Source organism: Suricata suricatta, chromosome 10 (genome assembly GCF_006229205.1).
Source record: "Suricata suricatta isolate VVHF042 chromosome 10, meerkat_22Aug2017_6uvM2_HiC, whole genome shotgun sequence".
NCBI lineage: Eukaryota > Metazoa > Chordata > Mammalia > Carnivora > Herpestidae > Suricata > Suricata suricatta.
The window spans coordinates 104221057-104239482 of record NC_043709.1 but is presented as its reverse complement, the minus strand read 5'-3'; the positions used below and the strand labels follow the sequence as shown (position 1 = coordinate 104239482).

Below are 18426 nucleotides of genomic sequence, written 5' to 3'. Positions count from 1 at the left end.
ATTGTAGCTACTTGATTTGTCAGGCCCCATATCTATAATATCCAACAGTTCTTGGTTCTTAGCACTGCACCATTGTATTTGTGCCAGTCATTTTTCATATTTTTTTATAGCTTGCAGGTTTTGAAAGTTTTATCAGTGTGAGGATCTGTGTGAATTCTTTCTCTTTCTCATAACCCTGGAATCTCATTTCTGTCTCATAATTTCAGAAAAGTGGTTCTGATTTAATGTTTATTGGAACTAGCAACAGACCCTACTGTGTCTTCTGATTTCTCTGGTAGAAATGTCTTGTAAACAGAGACACTTGCCAAAAGTTAGGAGCAGCTATGACAATCGGGTATTCTATAAATAGGGTAACCATATATTTTATCTTGCAAATAAGTGTGCTTTTGAGATTGAAAAGGATAATAATAACATTATTACTATTATTATTTTGTCCCTGAGGGAGTGAACTGTTCCTGAAATACCACAATATCTGGTTTATGTGCAGAGTGGATGGGGCAAGCTGCTATTCCGTCTCCTTTCTCCAAAAATCCACTTAATATATTGTTCTTGGATATAGGGCATATCAGGTATTAAACTGATAAGAACAGAAACTACACTTGATCTTAGCCAAAAGGTCGAGAAGTAATGAAATGGGTAATTATTAATAACTGTGCCAGGACAATAGGTGTAAACCAACAGTGCCCTGGAATGTATATTAGTCCTATCAATAAACCTCTCAGAACTCAATCAAAGTTATTCATTCAAAAGCCATTTTTCAATGTCTAAGTACCAAGCTCTGTACTCGGTGTGGATAGTCTAAGATAACTGATTCCCGCTCTAAAGAGCTTTCAGTATGCTGGGGAAGCAGACTAAAAGCCCAGACAATATAGGGAGGTATTTAAATTCTGTAACAGATATTTGCCCAGGGTTCTCTGTAAGGCAGGCAGGAAAGATACTTGAACTGAGTTTTTAAAGAATAAAGTGTTGCCAAAGGTTTGCAGAAGGTGGCAGAGAGTATGTTGTAGAAGGCTTTCAGGTACCAGATGAGCAATTGGGTAATGAAAATAACAGCATTAATAGCAAGTTAGATTTGCATAGCCTCTTAGCGAGTTGTCAAAAATTGGGATGCTGGCTTGGAAGAGAATAGAGAAGCAGAAGCGTCAAGCCAGAGGAAATGAGAATAGCAATCCATAAAAGAGATGAGCATTCAGCTCCTCAAACAATTTCCATGGAGGCCAATCAGCAGCTGCTCCCAAGAGCTCTGTTCTCCACCCACTTCTCCTCCTGCATTCCCCCTGGATGACCTCATCCACTCCCAAAGTTTCAAAGGACAGTTTCTTGTTGATGCCTCTTAAATGGGTATGCTGGACCTGGGCTTTCTGCTGAACTGCAGGTCTGAATGTTCTCTGCTTATTGACTCAACTTCAACACATCTATTAACATTTCTTTCCCTCCCCAGATCTGCTCTTTTCTAGTATTCTGTAACTTATAGAATGACCTCTCTGTCCACCCCATTGCTTATGTATCAGAAACCCAGGAATCATCCTTTAAATTCCCTTCTTAGCTCCATGTCCTTCTGATTCTACCTAACTTTGTATCACCTGAACCCCTCCCCTCCATTCCCACCTTGGTTGTGGCTCTTGTCACTTCCAATCTAGATTACTGCCAAGCTTCCTAATTCTTCTGTCTGTCAACAATCTGGCCCCCATCCAAACTATCCTCCCTCCTGCAGCCAAAGAGAGTTTCTAAAATGCACATCTAAACACCCCCACTCTCTGCTTAAAACCTTTCAGTGACTCCCCACATTGCTTAAAGATCACATCCTTTATCCTAACCAAGGCCCTTGTCAGTCTGATCCATGATAATTTCTCTGGCCTTGCTACACATGCTTCGTTCATACAGCTTTCACTAGACTGGCCACTCAAGACTCCTCATGCCCCTCCATGCCCTCACGCTGGCTGTTTTCTTTTCCTTCTCACCCATCCTTGTTTCTCTTCAGGCCTTCAGAAGCCTTTCTTTTGAGTTTCATGAACACAGTGTTTCCACATTTCAATGTCTGTCACTCCCATCAGGCCAGGGTTTCTCAGTCTTAACACTAATGACACTTTGGACCACATACTTCTTTGTTGTGTCCCCAGACATTTGTCAAATGTTCCCTTGAGAATAAAATTACCCCTGTTAAGCACTACTGTCCCAGACTCGAGCTCCTTCAGGGCAGAAGCTATGTCTTAGTTACACCCTAGTATTTCCCATGGTGCCCAAGAGGCCGTGGATATGCAGTAAATATTTACATAATGAATGAAAGAAAAAAGAAATGAATGTCCTTCTCATTGATGTTGGCGGGACAGTTAAACAGTACAACCTCCAAGGAAGACAATTCAGCAATATCTATAGCAGTTACAAATTAAGACATCCTTTGGCCCAATAATTTTTCTTGTAGGGATTTTATAGCTAGAGTCATACATGTGTAAAATGATAAATGTTCCACATTATTTATTGAAGCTTTGTTTCAATAACAAAAGACTAGATGCCTAATTGTCCGTTAGTGAGATACTCTTTAAATAAATCATGGTCCTTTATACAATGGAACACTACACAACAGTAAAATAGAATGAAAAACCCTACGCATACTGATATGGAAAGACCTCCAAGATGCATTATGAAATTTTAAACAGCAAAAGTGCAGAATGGGCTATTTGTGTTAAAAGGGAGAGTAAGAATATATATTTGTACTTATTTATATATGCATGAAGAAACTGTGGGAGGATTTACAAGATAATAGTACTAGTTGTGTGTATGTGCACATGTGTGTGTATTAAAGGTGAGGGTGGGAACTGGGCAGTGAAAGGGCAAAAGGTAGGAGGAAGATTTTTCATTGTGTACCTATTTATACTTTCTAATTTTTAAATCTTATAAATGTATTGCCTACTTGAAATAATTATTTATATAAGAAAGGCAGAAAATTATAATGGAATTTACAGGTAATGAAGTGTACAAAACTTTTTAAAAAATTTTTTTAATGTTTTATTTTATTTTTGATACAGAGAGAGACAGAGCATGAGAGGGAGAGGGGCAGAGAGAGAAGGAGACCCAGAACCAGAAGCAGGCTCCAGGCTCTGAGTTAGCTGTCAGCACAGAGCCTGACGCGGGGCTCGAACCCACAAACATGAGATCTGACCTGAGCCGAAGTCGGAGGCTTAACCAACTGAGCCACCCAGGCGCCCCTGAAGTGTACAAAACTTGAACTATAATTGTTTAGTTCATCATAATGATTATTGCTACAAAGCAAAGTTCTATATAAAAGTATAATAAATCATTTTCAGGGGCTCCTGGCTGGCTCAGTTGTAGAGCATGTGACTCTAGATCTTAGGGTTGTGAGTTTGAGCCCCACATTCACTATAGAGCTTACTTAAAAATAAAATCTTTCTTTTCTTTTTCAAGAGAGAGTCCTCTCGTGTGAGTCAGGGAGGGGCAGAGGAAGAGAGAGTAAGAGAATCTTAAGTAGGATCTACACCCAGCTGTGGAACCCTTGTGGATTCTATTCCAGGACCTTGAGATCATGACCTGAGCCCAAATCAAGATTTAGATGCTTAACAGATGGAGCCACCCAGGTGCCCCAAAATAAAATCTTTAAACATCAACGAGGGGCGTCTGGGTGGCTCAGTTGGTTGAGTGTCCAACTTTGGCTCAGGTCATGATCACCGGGTTCATGAGTTCGAGCCCCGCATCAGGCTCTGTGCTGACAGCTAGCTCAGAGGCTGGAGCCTGCTTTGGATTCTGTGTCTCTTTCTCTCTCTGCCCCTCCCCTGTTCACGCTCCGTCTCTCTGTCTCTCAAAAATAAATAAACGTTTTTTTAAAAAGTTATTTTAAACAACAACAACAAACCCTTTTCAGAACCATGTTCATTTATGTCCCATGTAAAAATATTGGGTTCATCTAGTTATAATAATCTTCCTTCTAGGGGCGCCTGGGTGGCTCAGTTGGTTAAGCCTCTGACTTCGGCTCAGGTCAGATCTCACGTTCATGGGTTCCAGCCCCGCATCAGACTCTGTGCTGACAGCTAGCTCAGAGCCTGGAGCCTGCTTCCCGTTCTGTGTCTCCTTCTCTCTCTGACCCTCCCCGTCTCATGATCTGTCTCCCTCTGTATCAAAAATAAATAAAAACATTAAAAAAATTTTTTTTTTAATTAAAAAAAATCTTCCCTCTAAATAAAGCTTTTGTGCAACAAATGTTTTCTCTAGTCCAATGTAACAGTCAGTAGGCTGCTTTCTCCCCCTATACATTGCTCAAATGTCACCTCATACTCTGATCCCACTTTCTAAAATAGCCACCACCGCCTCACCTCAATCTTCATTTGCTTACACTTCCTTATTTTCCTTCATTTCACTTATCACCATATGACAAACTACAAATTCATTTGATTATTGTTCTTATTATCCAGTTAAAACAGTGCCTGCTCCATAACAGTTCTAGAATGAATGAAGAACAAGAAAGGAATGGCTGCAGCATCCTCTATTATAGGGTGTGGCGTAAACAATACAGAAGGTCAAATAGGTATGTGGACCTGAAGAACTGGAGATCCTACATATGAGTTTGAGATGGGGAAGGTTGAAAAGTTGTCATAATGAAGTATAGACCAGAGGCCTCACATGCTTCACATTGGTCAGAAATCATCCTTAACCAGTTTATAGGACATTAAGTGGGGTTTGCCCAACAAACTGAAGGTATACCTGAATTCTGCACAGAGGTAGTTGACTAGAATCAATATCCAAGCCAGCACCCCAGTATAAATTTACCTAAAAACTCAATGGTCCTCAGTTGTCTTTGTAGGATAATGTTCAGAACTCTCAAATAGGGTACTTAAGCCCTATTTAAATTCTCTTGATTGTAAGATCCCTTTCCCTACCTTTCTTTGGCCTCAGCCAAAGAGAGCTGAAGCTTTCATTACGTTACTCCAGCCTCTTATTAAAGGGTGCTTGGTGGACAACTGGGATGTGGTTTGCATTCTTTTCAAGCCGCCTGAATGGCAGGTTGAATGGGCTTAATGGATCTAAGATGATGACAGAGAAGGCTGGTGACAAATGCACTTAGCCACCTTGTTTCCAGAACAATCACCTGAGTGAAAACCTTCTTGTCGTTCTTGATCAATCTTGTTAAAGGGAGCTGGGCTGGTATCAGTCCCGTATGGAGTATGTGCTTGTACATACATGAAATTGTGAAATCAGAATCTCATTTTAGAATACCCCTTCCATGTCTTGCTTCATGGTAATAACTCTCATTCTCATGACCTGTCATCAACACTGGCACTGTTGACCACCCCCCTCCCTGAAACTCCTATATTCCTTACTTTCAGTGACACAACCCTGCATCACTACTTCCAAGGCAAAATCAATTGAAGTTAAGAACTCGCACTGGGGAGGGTGCCTGGCTGGCTCAGTCCAATGAGCACGTGACTTTTGATCTCAGGTTTATGAATTTGAGCCCCAACTTGGGTGTAGAGATTATATTTGAATTTTTTTTGTGATGAAAAACGTAAAAAAGAACATGTGCTGGAGTCACACTACTGGGGTTTGACTCTGGACTCTGAGCCTTGCTGGGTGAGCTCAGGCAAGTTGCTTAAGCTCTCTGACTCTCAGTGTCTTCAAGCGATAGTACTTACATCATGAAGTCATTGTGAAAATGAAATGGGCAAATAAATTTTAAATACTGACAGTAATGCCTGGAACATAATAGGCACTTGATTAGTTGTCATTAGTTTTTATCTGAATTTTCTCTGGCTCCTTCTCTGGCTTCTCTTCCAGTTCCTCTAATGTGACTCAAAATCTGCCTCTTTTTCTTCTCTACACATTTTCTGTCTTTTAGGTATGTAATCCTTCCTCTAGGAAAGATTGTATGGGAAGGATGGAGAACTCTGTGCTGGTTCTGATTTTCCTCCTGAACTCCAGCCGTATTTCCAGTGTCAACCAGACATTTACTTGGTTGCCTTGAAAGTACGAAAATCAACACTCCCAGATCCCAGACTCATCATCTCAGGAAAACATATCTTTGACGTCTTCCCAGATTTCATGTTCAAATAGTTACTCAGCCCTTTATAATTCTTTGTTACCTATATCCCTTCCATTTCCAGCACTACCCCCCAATGTCAGCCTTTCTGACCTCACACTGGGTTGTTCCAATTGCTTGAGTTTCTTTTACCTGAACATCAATTAATCACAGAGTGTACAAAAAATGTCCCAAGATTCCTCTACTCAGGAAGCTTTAGGAACTCTCTTTTGTCCAGCATATAAAATCCAAATCCATAACTTAGCATTTAAAGTCTTCCTAGCTCTGGCTCCCAACTGTCTCCCCCTTCTTCCCCTACACCTCTGCACAGACCCCACATTCCAGCCACCTTGGCTTCTTCAGTCTCTGTGTCTTGACTCACATCGCTCAGCTTCAGATGACTCTTCACCCGACTCCAGCTATTGAAACCCTGTGTCCTACTTAGCCTTCAAAGCCTAGTGAACTTCTTCCAGGAGGCCTTTCCTGACTTCTCAGTTGACTCAAGCTCTTTCAGGCTTCCTATCATTTTTATTATACCTACGAAATACTGCCCTGTATTGTAATTATTTATTTCCATGGCTTGACTCCCCTGATAGACTGCAAACATTTTGTGGGCAAGGATCCTCTTATGTATACATCTTTGCATTAGACTTGCCTGCTTCAATACCTTTCACAGAGTAGATTCTTAATGTGAACGAATGAATGAAATCACAGGCTTACCTTGTATCTGTGTATAATTTTTCCCAAAGATTTGGTGATAACAACTGCTGCCACCGAGTCATAATCTAAAACAGAAAATACACTTTAGAGGATAATTAAATTTCCTTGGCTCATTAAATCTTGTAATATGGGAAGTGGCTTCAGTGATGTGGTCATTTTTCTGCTAAGCCCCAAATGCAGACAATCAGTTCATGAAGAGTCAACATGTGGAAATGTTTATCAGCCACTAAATGCCAGAACAGAGTGGTTTGGCTGCTGCCAACAAGCAATCAATCACAGTATTTAGCTCTTCATGCTCTGGGCCCAGAAGCTCGTACAGGAATTGCGAGAAATATAAAACAGTTTAAGATGTTGTTATTTCATGGAGGCCTTTGATCTGATTATGAGACAAAATCAGCATACTTGAAATAATTTAAAAATAAATAAGGCTAATGTGCATAGTATTGGTAATAAGTGTCATAGGAATTTAGAGAAAGGAAAGATAAAAATAATACTAGTCATCATTTGAGTGTATAGTATTTGACAATTTATTATTATTTATTTCATATAATTTCTCCCCAAGTCCTTTGAGCCAAACATCAGTATTCGCATTTTACAAATGCAGGGACCAAGGTTAAGAGATTAAGTAATTTGCCCAAGATCTAGAAACATAGCTAGAAAATATTGTCATTCACCAGCTGGGTTTCAAATCCATGTACCACAGCTTCCATCTAGTCTTTTTATTATTTTTATTATCTTAATTTTTCTTTTTTTTTTTTTTGAGAGACAGACAGAGTGTGATCAGGGGAAGAGAGAGAAGGAGACACAAAATCTGAAGCAGGCTCCAGGTTCTGAGCTGTCAGCACAGAGCCCTATGCAGGGCTCGAACTCATGAACTGCGGGATCATGACCTGAGCCAAAGTCGGCCTCTAACTGAGCCACCCAGGTACCCCCATTTTTATTATTTTTTAATTTTTTTCACATTTATTCATTTTTGAGAGACAGAGAGCAAGCGGGACAGGGGCAGAGAAAGAGGTAGTTACAGAATCTGAAGCAGGCTCCAGGCTCTGAACTGTCAACACAGAGCCCGATGTGGGGCTTGAACCCATGAACCACGAGATCATGACCTGAGCTGAAGTAGGATGCTTAATTGACTGAGCCACCCAGGAGCCCCCATCTAGACTTTTAATTTTTTTTAATTTTTTAAAAATTTTTTAATGTTTTATTTATTTTTGAGACAGAAAAAGACAGAGCATGAGAAGGGGAGGGGCAGAGAGACAGGAAGACACAGAATCTGAAGCAGGCTCCAGGCTCTGAGCTGTCAGCACAGAGCCCAATGTGGGGCTTGAACCCACGAACGTGAGATCATGACCTGAGCTGAAGTCAGAGGTTTAACCAACTGAACCACCCAGGCGTCCCCATCTAGACTTTTTAAAATCCACCTCTAAAACTGTGTAAAACTTCTACACAAAACCTCAGTAGTTCTTAAGCAATATAATGTCAATTTTTAAATATGGCATTCAAAGCCCTCCACATGTGTCTATAATAACCTACCCTTCCAGCCCTATGGCCAGATATTCCTCATCTTGGACTCTGGTGGAAGAGGACATCTCAGACTCCACCTCTTTTTATAAATCCCAATGTTCAGGCCTCTGTGTCTTCATTAAACATTTTTGGTTGTAAGCAACTACAACATCTAAACAAGCAAAAACAGTGAAAGCTTGGGGCAGGAGCTGACTGGCTTAGTCGGGGGTGCATGTGACTCTTGATCTCAGGGTTGTGAATTCTGAGTCCCACACTGGTACAGAGATTACCTTAAAAGATAATTCTTTTAAAAGGTGAAATCTTATTATAAAGATATGAAGAAATCTCATTAAACCTCACAGTCTAACATCTCTTCAAAAGAGATTGGAATGAAGGGCGCCTGGGTGGCTCAGTTGGTTGAGTGTCAGACTTCAGCTCAGGTCATGACCTCATAGCTTGTGGGTTTGAGCTGTGCTGATAGCTCAGAGCCTGGAGCCTGCTTTGGATTCTCTATCCTTTTCTCTCTGTCTGCCCCTCCCCTGCTCATGCTCTGTCTCTCTCTCAAAAATAAATAAACATTAAAAAAAAGGGAGAGAGACTGGAACGTGGACCTGGGAAACGCAGGCCCTCCCTGTAGCCCTATGTTCCCAATTCTTTTTTGAATATTTATTTCCTTTTCCTCTTCTCTTGCAGATTGGGCACATGCTAGAGGATTGCTGTGCTACATTTGTAAGTTCAAAGTCTACAATTGCAAGGGTAGAGACTAACCAATATCGATGGACCTTGGTTTCAAATTCACAAATAAGAAAACTGAATGGCAGCCAGTGTCAGGTGTAATCTATGCCCAGGGAGGGTAGGGTCTCATCACACAAACATGGCCATTGCAACCCTTCCCTATGTGCGGGACAGTTGGTGATGGGAGGAGCATATCTTGAAAACATGAATCCGACCAAACAGATCCACTGCATTCTATCTTATTTATGTCACCCTAGAAAAATCCTGACCCTCCTTCCAATCCCAGATTAAATGCCACTTTTTAAATGTTTTTTTCCTTAGAAAGACACATGCTATGTATTTTGTCTAGCTGTATGACTCTCCTATCACAGTTCCTTGCACATAACAGTTGCTCAATAAATAGAGGTTGAATTGAGTCAAGCTAGAGTAGTAGAAGAAGCCTTGTGGCAAGTACTCTTTGGCCTGGGCATTAAAATAGGGACATGATTTTCATCAGTGGGGGCGGGGGGGTCATTGTGGCCTGGAGAAATAATAAGCAAGAGTCCAGGAGTGGAAGAGCAGTGAAGAGGCAACCCTGAATGGAAAATGGTGTGGGCCCTGGGGATCGTCAAGGAGGAGAGTGAGGCCCATGAGAAGCCTTGACAGGTGGGTAGGCAGAGGAATTATACTTAATGCCACAGGCAACTGGGAGGCAGTATAAGAACAGAAAATGTCTTGGTGAAAGGAGAAAGTGTCAAAGGAACATGGGCCCAGTGGGACAAAGCAAAGCTGAAAAAAAGGAGAAGACAGTGCAGAGAAGGAAAGAGAAAGAAAAAGTATAAGGGTGCAGAGCCAACACAAAGCCAACAGATCACTTGGAAGACTGTGTCAGGGACTTGTGCATGAGCTGGTGAGGACAAGACTACACGAGTGTCCATGGCTAAAAGAACAGGAAGAACAAATCTGAAAGAGACTTTCAAGAAAGAAACTGTAGCACTAGGTCTGATATTTTCTGCCACTATTTTGGATCTCATTTATACATGTCAACAGCACTATAATGTAGTCTTTTATGTATAAGTGAGGTAACTATGGTCACACAGATAAATGGTAGAAGCTGGATTTGAACCCATTCCTATTTGCATCTAAAGGACCCACTCTTTCCACAATGCCACACTGCCTTAGCACTGTTGACGTAAGCCAGCACGTCTGAGCGTAAGGAATCTATGTCAATCTCCTGAAATCTTACCTCTACCCTGCAGAACACTCTCCAAAAAGTTTGTCAGGCTAAACCTGCAAGGACAAGATGGAGACAATTAGGTAAATTTACCTCCCCTTTCTGGGCTCCAATCCTTCATCCATGAGAGAGGCAAAAATGGTGGGATGGCACTTCTAAGATTAGATTACAAGCTCACATCTTGACTAAAACTAATGAGCAATCTTGAGCCAGAATCACCATCTAGGCCACATCTTGGTTCCTACCTCTTAGAAACTGTGAGAAAATAAACATTTATTGTCCTATGCAGATAAGTTTTGGGTAATTTGTTACACAGCAATAGATAGCTGATGCACCCCATGACCTGACAAAATTGACAAGAAAGTGATTTAATAGCACAGGCTGTGAAAAGTCCCCTGTTGGTCTCATCTATCAGGGCAGTCTATTGTAAATGTTGATACATGATAGAAGAAATAGGAGGAAAGAATAAGTCACCACCCAGGGTGGACCCAGGACTCAAATCAGGCAATCTGACTCCAGAGGAAAGGGCAAGTTTGGTTAGTCCTAGTGAACAGCCATAGCCACATCCTTGTGGCTGACTGTAGAGGAGAGAAGCCAGGAAACAGATCCTTAAGAAACCATTTCGGGTTTGGTTCATCAGCAAACATTAGGGCTCCCTACTTCTGAAAGGCTTCACAGGCTACCAATATTCTTTCCAGTGCTGGTTTCTGGAACACCACAGACAAAGCATTAGAAAAGCACCCACTTTATTCTCCATTAAGATTTCTGATATATTTTCCAGGTCAATAAACAAAGACAATTTATCTCAAATCAACTTCCTATGCTATGTGAGTTTGGTGGTTCCTTTGCTATTTAAGGTAACTCTTAAAAGGGAGTATTGGAACTGTCACCTGGGAATTGTTCTTTGATTTAAAAATAAAACAGAGGGGCGCCTGGGTGGCTCAGTCGGTTGCGTGGCCGGCTTCGGCTCAGGTCAGATCTCACGTTTGTGGGTTCGAGCCCCGCATCAGGCTCTGTGCAGACAGCAAGCTCAGAGCCTGGAGCCTGCTTCAGATTCTGCCCCTCCCTCTCTCTGCCCCTCCCCCTCTCATGTTCTATCTCTGTACCCAAAAGAAATAAAACATTAAAAAAAAAAAACCTTGTTTAAAAATAAAACAGAGGCGCCTGGGTGGCTCAGTCGGTTAAGTGTCCGGCTTCGGCTCATGTCACATCTCACGTTCGTGGGTTCGAGCCCCGCATCAGGCTCCGTGCTGACAGCTAGCTCAGAGCCTGGAGCCTGCTTCCAGTTTTGTGTCTCCTTCTCTCTCTGCCTCTCCCCCTCTCATGCTCTGTCTCTCTCTGTATCAAACATAAATAAAACATTAAAAAAAATTTAAAAAATAAAAATAAAAATAAAACAAATTAAGGGGTGCCTGGGTGGCTCAGTTAGTTGAGCATCAAGCTCTTGATTTTGGTTTAGGTCATAATCCCACGGATTTGGGGATCAAGCCTTGAGTTGGGCTCTGTGCTGACGGCGCAGAGCCAGCTTGAGATTCTCTCTCTCCTTGACCTCTGCCCCTCCCCCACTTGCACTCTCTCTCTCTCAAAAATAAATAAACTTTTTTAAAAAATTAAAAAATATAGGGGCACCTGGGTGGCTCAGTCCGTTAAGCCTCCAACTTTGGCTCAGGTCATGATCTCGTGATTTGTGAGTTCAAGCCCCCTGTCAGGCTCTGTGCTGACAGCTTAGAACCTGGAGCTTGCTTTAGATTCTGTGTCTCCCTTTCTCTCTGCCCCTCCCCTGCTCACACTCTGTCTCTCTCTGTATCTCTCTCTTTCTCTCTCTAAAAAATAAATAAATGTTAAAACATTTTTTATTTAAAAAAATCTCTAAAAATAAAGCAACCTAAAATAGAAACAAACAAAATACCCATTGGGGCAGACACTTCTTGATTATTTTTATTTATATTTTCTTTCCTTACACCTTAGAATGTTCACAGAGAAAATTAAAAGTAACTACTAACCCCTTCTTAATACACAAGTCTCCTTGCCCTTTCTTTTTTTATTTTATTTTTTAATTTTTTAATGTTTTATTTATGTTTGATACAGAGAGAGACAGAGCATGAGAGGGGGAGGCGCAGAGAGAGAAGGAGACACAAAACTGGAAGCAGGCTCCAGGCTCTGAGCTAGCTGTCAGCAGAGAGCCTGACGCGGGGCTCGAACCCACGAATGTGAAATCTGACCTGAGCCGAAGTCCGAGGCTTAACCAATTGAGCCACCCAGGTGCCCCTCCTTAGCCTTTCTAATGAAAACTTTGAGCTTTCTAGGGGCACCTGGGTGGCTCAGTTGGTTAAGCGTCTGGCTTTGGCTCAGGTCATGATCTCACAGTTCGTGGGTTCAAGCCCTGCATGGGGCTCTGTGCTGACAGCTCAGAGCCTGGAGCCTGCTTCTGATTCTGTACCTTCCTCTCTCTCTAACCCTCCCCTGCTCACTCTGTCTCTCAAAAAAAAAAAAAAATTAAAAAAAATTAGAAAAAAAATCTTTGAGCTTTCTAATAACAGACCTTATAGGTTAAAGCATCCAAAATTATTAATCAGAAGCAGAGGCCAGTAAATTATTAGTTATCATCTTGTTTTTCTTCCAGACATTTGGTCTTTGAAGATGATACCAGAGTGTTATATGAGCAAGTGAAAAAGAAAGAAAGAAAGAAAGAAAGAAAGAAAGAAAGAAAGAAAGAAAGAAAGAAAGAAAGGAAAGGAAAGAAAGAATTAACCAGATTCCAAGAGATGATCAAATGGTAGAAACAGGCAAGAGATCAATCTGCCAGAGGAGAGGAGACTTAAATCAGAATGAAGGGGTATTTCCCCTTCACGTTATTCTCCCTAGCTATTTCTGGTCTCTCCAAGTAGCATGTCCGTGCTGACTGCAGGGTGGTTTGGGAGAGCAAGTAAGCCATGCACTTGAAAGCAGGGATTCAAGGTAGGTACTGGAAAGGCCTCCCAATACTCAGGGTGCACTGCGGCCTCTGGGGTGATTCAGCAAGAGCTCTCCTTTGAACTGAACAAACCTAAAAATCAATTTAATCATAAAAATTATTAAGTTTGGCTTAAATCAACTTAGAAGGAGTTGGTATGGCATATTGGTATTGCAAGGGGACTATAGTTAAAAACACTGTGTTGTACACTTGAAGTTTGTTAAAAAAGTAGATCTTAAGTGTTTCCACCACACACAAGAAAATGTAACAATGCGAAGTGATGGTTGTCTTAATTAATTTGATCATGGTAATCAATTCACATGGACAGGTATGGCAGACCCTAAATGTATACAACTTTTATTTGTCAATTATACCTCAATAATGGTAGGGAGAAAAGTTTTACAGACTTGATAAATTTTAGAATCAGAATATTTTTAAAGTTTTGTAGTTTTTATTTTTTTTAGTAGTCTCTGCACCCAACATGGGACTCAAACTCATGACTCCAAGATTCAGAGTCACATGCTGTTCTGACTGAGCCAACCAGGTGCCCCAGAATCAGAAGATTTTTAGATCTGAAACTGATTTTTAAGGTACTTGGTTTAATTTCTTCATTTATAGAGATGGACAAGTAGAGGTAAAATGACTTGCTAAAGTTTGCCCAGCAGGTCAGGAAAAGGATTTCCCTATCAGAGGAGAGTTCTCTTGCCTGAATTATTCTGTCTTTTAGCTACAATGGCCTGAGCACTTCAGCAAACTTAACCTTCCTTTTTGAACCCTCAGTTACTAAGGCACGTAAGTCACATTTTCCCTAAGCTGAAAAATGAGTGAGATTCCTTCTGTGACCAAAAGCGTGATTTTTAATTTGCTAGGATGGAAGCCCGGAGGAGTAAGAACTGAAACGAGGGAAAGGATCTGCCTCAGGTAAAAATTAACTCCGTAGTCACCAACAAGTTATTGTGAAGCCTGCAGCCACCCAGCACCATGGCAGTACATTTGACACTCTGGTCTTTATAGCTTGGCACAAGATTACGGGGAAATGACCTTGACTTAGTCTGTTCAGGATGCTCTAATAAAAATATCACAGACTGCACGGCTCATAAACAACAAATATTTATTTCTCACAGTTCTGGAGTCTAGGAAGTCTCAGATCAAGCTGCCAGTGGATTTGGTATCCGGTGAGAGTCCACTTCCTGCTTCACAGATAGTCATCTTTTCCCTGTGTCCTCACTGAGTAGGAAGGAGAGAGAGCTCTCTGCAGTCTCTTTTGTAAGAGCATTAGTTCCATTCACGAAGTATCTCCTGATACCATCACATCAGAGGTTAGGATGTCAACATGGACTTTTTGGTGGGCTACATTCAGTTTATAACAGACTCCAACCTTTAAAGTCATACAAAATTCTCCCTCATTTAATTCCAACAGACAAAAGTGTGTGCTAGTGCAAGGCACTGCTCCAAGCACTGCGAAGGCAACAAAGATGAAAAGACAGGGTTCTTGACTTCCAGGGTTTCCCAGTCCAGTTACATGTAGCCTTTCAGCAACAGTCCAAAAATAGAGGGTGAAAGTGAAGGCCAAGCAGAGGGAAAATCAACATGCTGAAGAAGCCCAGAGGAAGAAAAGGTTCACATTCACTCCTGGGAAAGGTAAGAGCTGGGGCCTCAAAGAATAAGTAGGATTTGGACAAGCAGGAGCAGCTGAGGGACCAGCAGCAGCAGAGCCATGGAGGCACAACATGCCAGAGAAGCCTGGGAGACGCCAGGAGTTAGCAAATGCCTTTTTCAATGCCCCGATCTGTTTTGTGATGCAGGGATAATTAGAACAGTTGATTGCCATAGACATCCCCAAGGAACTTAAAGGTGCCCTTGCTTTGCCCTGACTCTAGAGAATAGGAGCTAGCAGCAGGCACAGCCAGAGAAGCCACGCTTTTGTGTGAACGCAGAGGTGGTAGGTTGATCATGACATCAAGCACACACACAACTTCTAGAGAGATTCACCAGTTGAAGTTTCTGCATGTCAGAGGTAAGTAACCCAGCTGGCAGATGATGAAATACCCCTCATTCTTTCCCTAGGCTTCAGAGAAGTTCCTGAAACTAGTGCTTCCCAGATTTTTCCACCACAGTATACCTATTGCCATGTGTCGACCAGTTTGCCGTCAGATCTGCTCTCTTCCTGCCCTGCCTTGTATGGTAGGGAACTACACTTCCCAGGCTCCCTTGCTTTCTAACCAATGGGAGGCACTCACAGAAGCCTGGAGGTGGCAAGAAGCAGCCACAATGTTTCTCTTTCTCTTCCTACAAAGTCCCAACGTCCTGCAAAGGCAGAGTCTCCTCCAAACTCCATCTCTAACTCGACATGCCTCCCTTCACGGTCCAAGTATCCCTCCAACCCAGACACCTTCGCTGGGAACCAGGGATCATCCCTGGGAACATCACCTGGCCACTGCATCCTTCTAACCCTTGTGGGGGCGATGGTTTCTGCCATCTCTCAATTGACTCATTATCCCTCAGTCGACTTTTTGGTTCTTCCAACACCTGTGTAACCAGTTTCTAGCACTGGAATGTCTATTTTTCTGACTGGATGCAGACAGATACAGCAGAGAACACGCTGAAAGGGGCAATTCCTTTGCTACATCATGGTTTACTTAAAAAGCCAAGTGAATTTTGCTTATATCTGTGTTTGTTTTAATATGAAAGTGTTTCCCAGAAAAATTGGTTAATGTTTATTTAATTATTTTTGAAAGAGGGAGAGTGCAAGCAGGGAAGGGCAGAGAGAGAGGGAGACCAAGAATCCGAAGCAGGCTCCTTGCTATCAGCACAGAGCCCAACATGGGGCTCAAATTCAAGAACTGCAAGATCATGACCTGAGCCGAAGTCAGACGCTTAACTGACAGCCACCGAGGCGCCCCCGTTTCCCAGAAATTGTAGTGTGAATTTGAGGCTCCAGAAAGATGCCTCACGTTTGTTCTGTGGCACTATTTTTCCTACTGCTTTGTGTACTGATAGGGATCTCCCCAAGAGTCACTGACCATCTGTATTAGTCAGTGGTGCTTAAGCTACACAACAAAATACTGCAGATTGGGTAGTTTAATAACAGAAATTTATTTTCTCACAGTTCTGGAGGGTGAAAGTCCAAGATCAAGGTGCCAGCAGGTTAGTTTCTGTGAGACCTCTCCTCTTGGCTTGCAGACAGCCACCTTTCTCTGTCTTCCCATGGCCTTTTCTCTGTGCACATGTACTCCTGGTGTCCCTTCCTCTTCTTCTAAGGACACGACTCCTGTTGGATTAGGGCGTCACTCTTATGGCTTTATTTAACCTTAATTACTTCCTTAAAGTCTTTTTTAAAGGCCCCAAAATAGCCACAGTGGAGGCTTAGGGCTTCAACACATGAATTTTGGAAAATTCACTCCACAACACCATCCTTGTAATCTTTCGGCAGAACTGCAAAGAATCCATCTCTATTATGAAGATGATTATTCCAACATTTCCAGGATTTTCACAATTCCCGTAACAGAGGCATTGTCTCTCCAAACACCACTACTAAAACTGAAATTGCTACGTAGGAGCCTAGGAATATCACCTCTGGTGTTCTCCGATTAGCCATTAGCAAATTACCACACCAGGAGAGTCAGCCTGGGAAGAGAAAGGTTCGTGGGGCTGGGGGTGGAGACAATGCGGATATTTGGGCCACAGAAGGCAGGCTGGCTCAGCTGGGAGTGGGACTGCGGAATATTCTTTTCTCTTTTTTCTCTACCCTCCTTTTTTGCCTCGGTTAACTCCGGGTTAAGGAGACTACATGTAAACTGAGAGAAACCCTCACAGGTATGACTCCACACGGGGAAGGGCCCATGTCTGCTTGCTTGCTCTGGGCACATGGTCACTGCCACACCCCTGGCAGGGTCCATCTCTTTCCTACAATAGTTGTAGGTTAAGAGAGTGACTATGTGCAGGCTCAGCACTGGGCTCTGGGAGTCCAACCAACAAGAGCTTATGTCTTGTAGAGGAACTCAGCTCTCTCTTTAACTATTTTTTTCTTTTTTAAAGATTTATTGATTTTTGAGAAAGAGAGCAAATTGGGGAGGGGGAGAGAGAGAGGGGGAGACACAGAATCCAAAGCAGGCTCCAGGCTCTGGGCTGTCAGCACAGAGCCCAATGGGCTCGAACCCATGAGCAGTGAGATCATGGCCTGAGCCAAAGTCAGACACTTAACTGACTGAACCACCCAGGCACCCTCTCCTTAACTATTCTAAAAGGTTCAGTTTGCAGCAGTGGGGGAGGGGGGGTGTTGTTTAATTCAGAACTTTAGAAAGGCAAAGGGAATTTATGTTGAAGCCCTACTGTGAAATTAACCATATTCATTTTCTTGGAAAAATAAACCAAATAAAAAAATAATAGGAAGTAAAAATGTGACATTCCCTTCTCACTGGGATGTTATTTTAAACGCTTAACCAGAGGCCACTAGGGCTAAGTTTCTGGCCCAGTGTAATTTGCTTGTCCGGCTCAGCTGCCCCTTCAGCCTTTCTGGTTTGTGCTGGCCACAAGCACTCCCAGGCTGGTTTCTTCTCAGGATTAATACGAACTGCAGAGACATCATTGTTTATGGATTTTCTTCCCTTTGTCAATTTTTTTTCTATTTCTAGCTGTTCCTGTTTCTAATTTCTATTAGAAATATTAGAGAATTCTCTGATGCGAATGCATTTGGGATGATGCTGTGGAGAGTGAGGGTTTCTATAGGCCACTCAGCTTTCAAGAGGATCTTCTCCATCACCTAAGAGCTTCGCCCTCATTTCGTTGTCTGGTTGCAGCAGCAAGGGTCAAATGCTGTGTTTTTTGTATTTGTTTTGCAGCACAATGTCTCTGCTGTTTAACTGTCTTTTCTGTGTGTCCTAAATGTTGGAGACAGGTCACCTGGGTTCTACTGGATTCACTAGCAATAACTTCCTAGAAGGGGGCCGCTGAAGCGAGAATCCCCTGAGGGCCAGGTCTGAATTACATTCCCCGGCTCTCCTTGATTTATTCCTGAAGTCTTGCCTTTTATAGATTTATTCCTTTTGTATTTTTAAATCAAGTTGCATAAAGTAAAACATGCACATTTTCACCAAAAAATAAAAAGGGAAAGGAACTAGCATTTATTAAGCATGAACACCGTGCTAGGTGCCTTAATTATTTAATAATCCCGACAATGCTAGGAGATATTACCTCCCCATCTGACAGCTGAAGACACTGAGGTCCCAGAGGGTAAAAAGTAAGTAGAGAGCAGAGCCAGGACATGCAGACAGGCTG

General features: G+C 42.2%; 1 non-coding gene across 1 annotated transcript; it reads right to left on the bottom strand.

Annotated features, from left to right (window-relative positions):
- Window positions 1–439: 439 nt before the first annotated feature.
- LOC115305884 lies at window positions 440–629 on the bottom strand. The gene has a single exon (XR_003915073.1). It is a non-coding gene; the product is annotated as a U2 spliceosomal RNA (small nuclear RNA).
- Window positions 630–18426: the final 17797 nt, after the last annotated feature.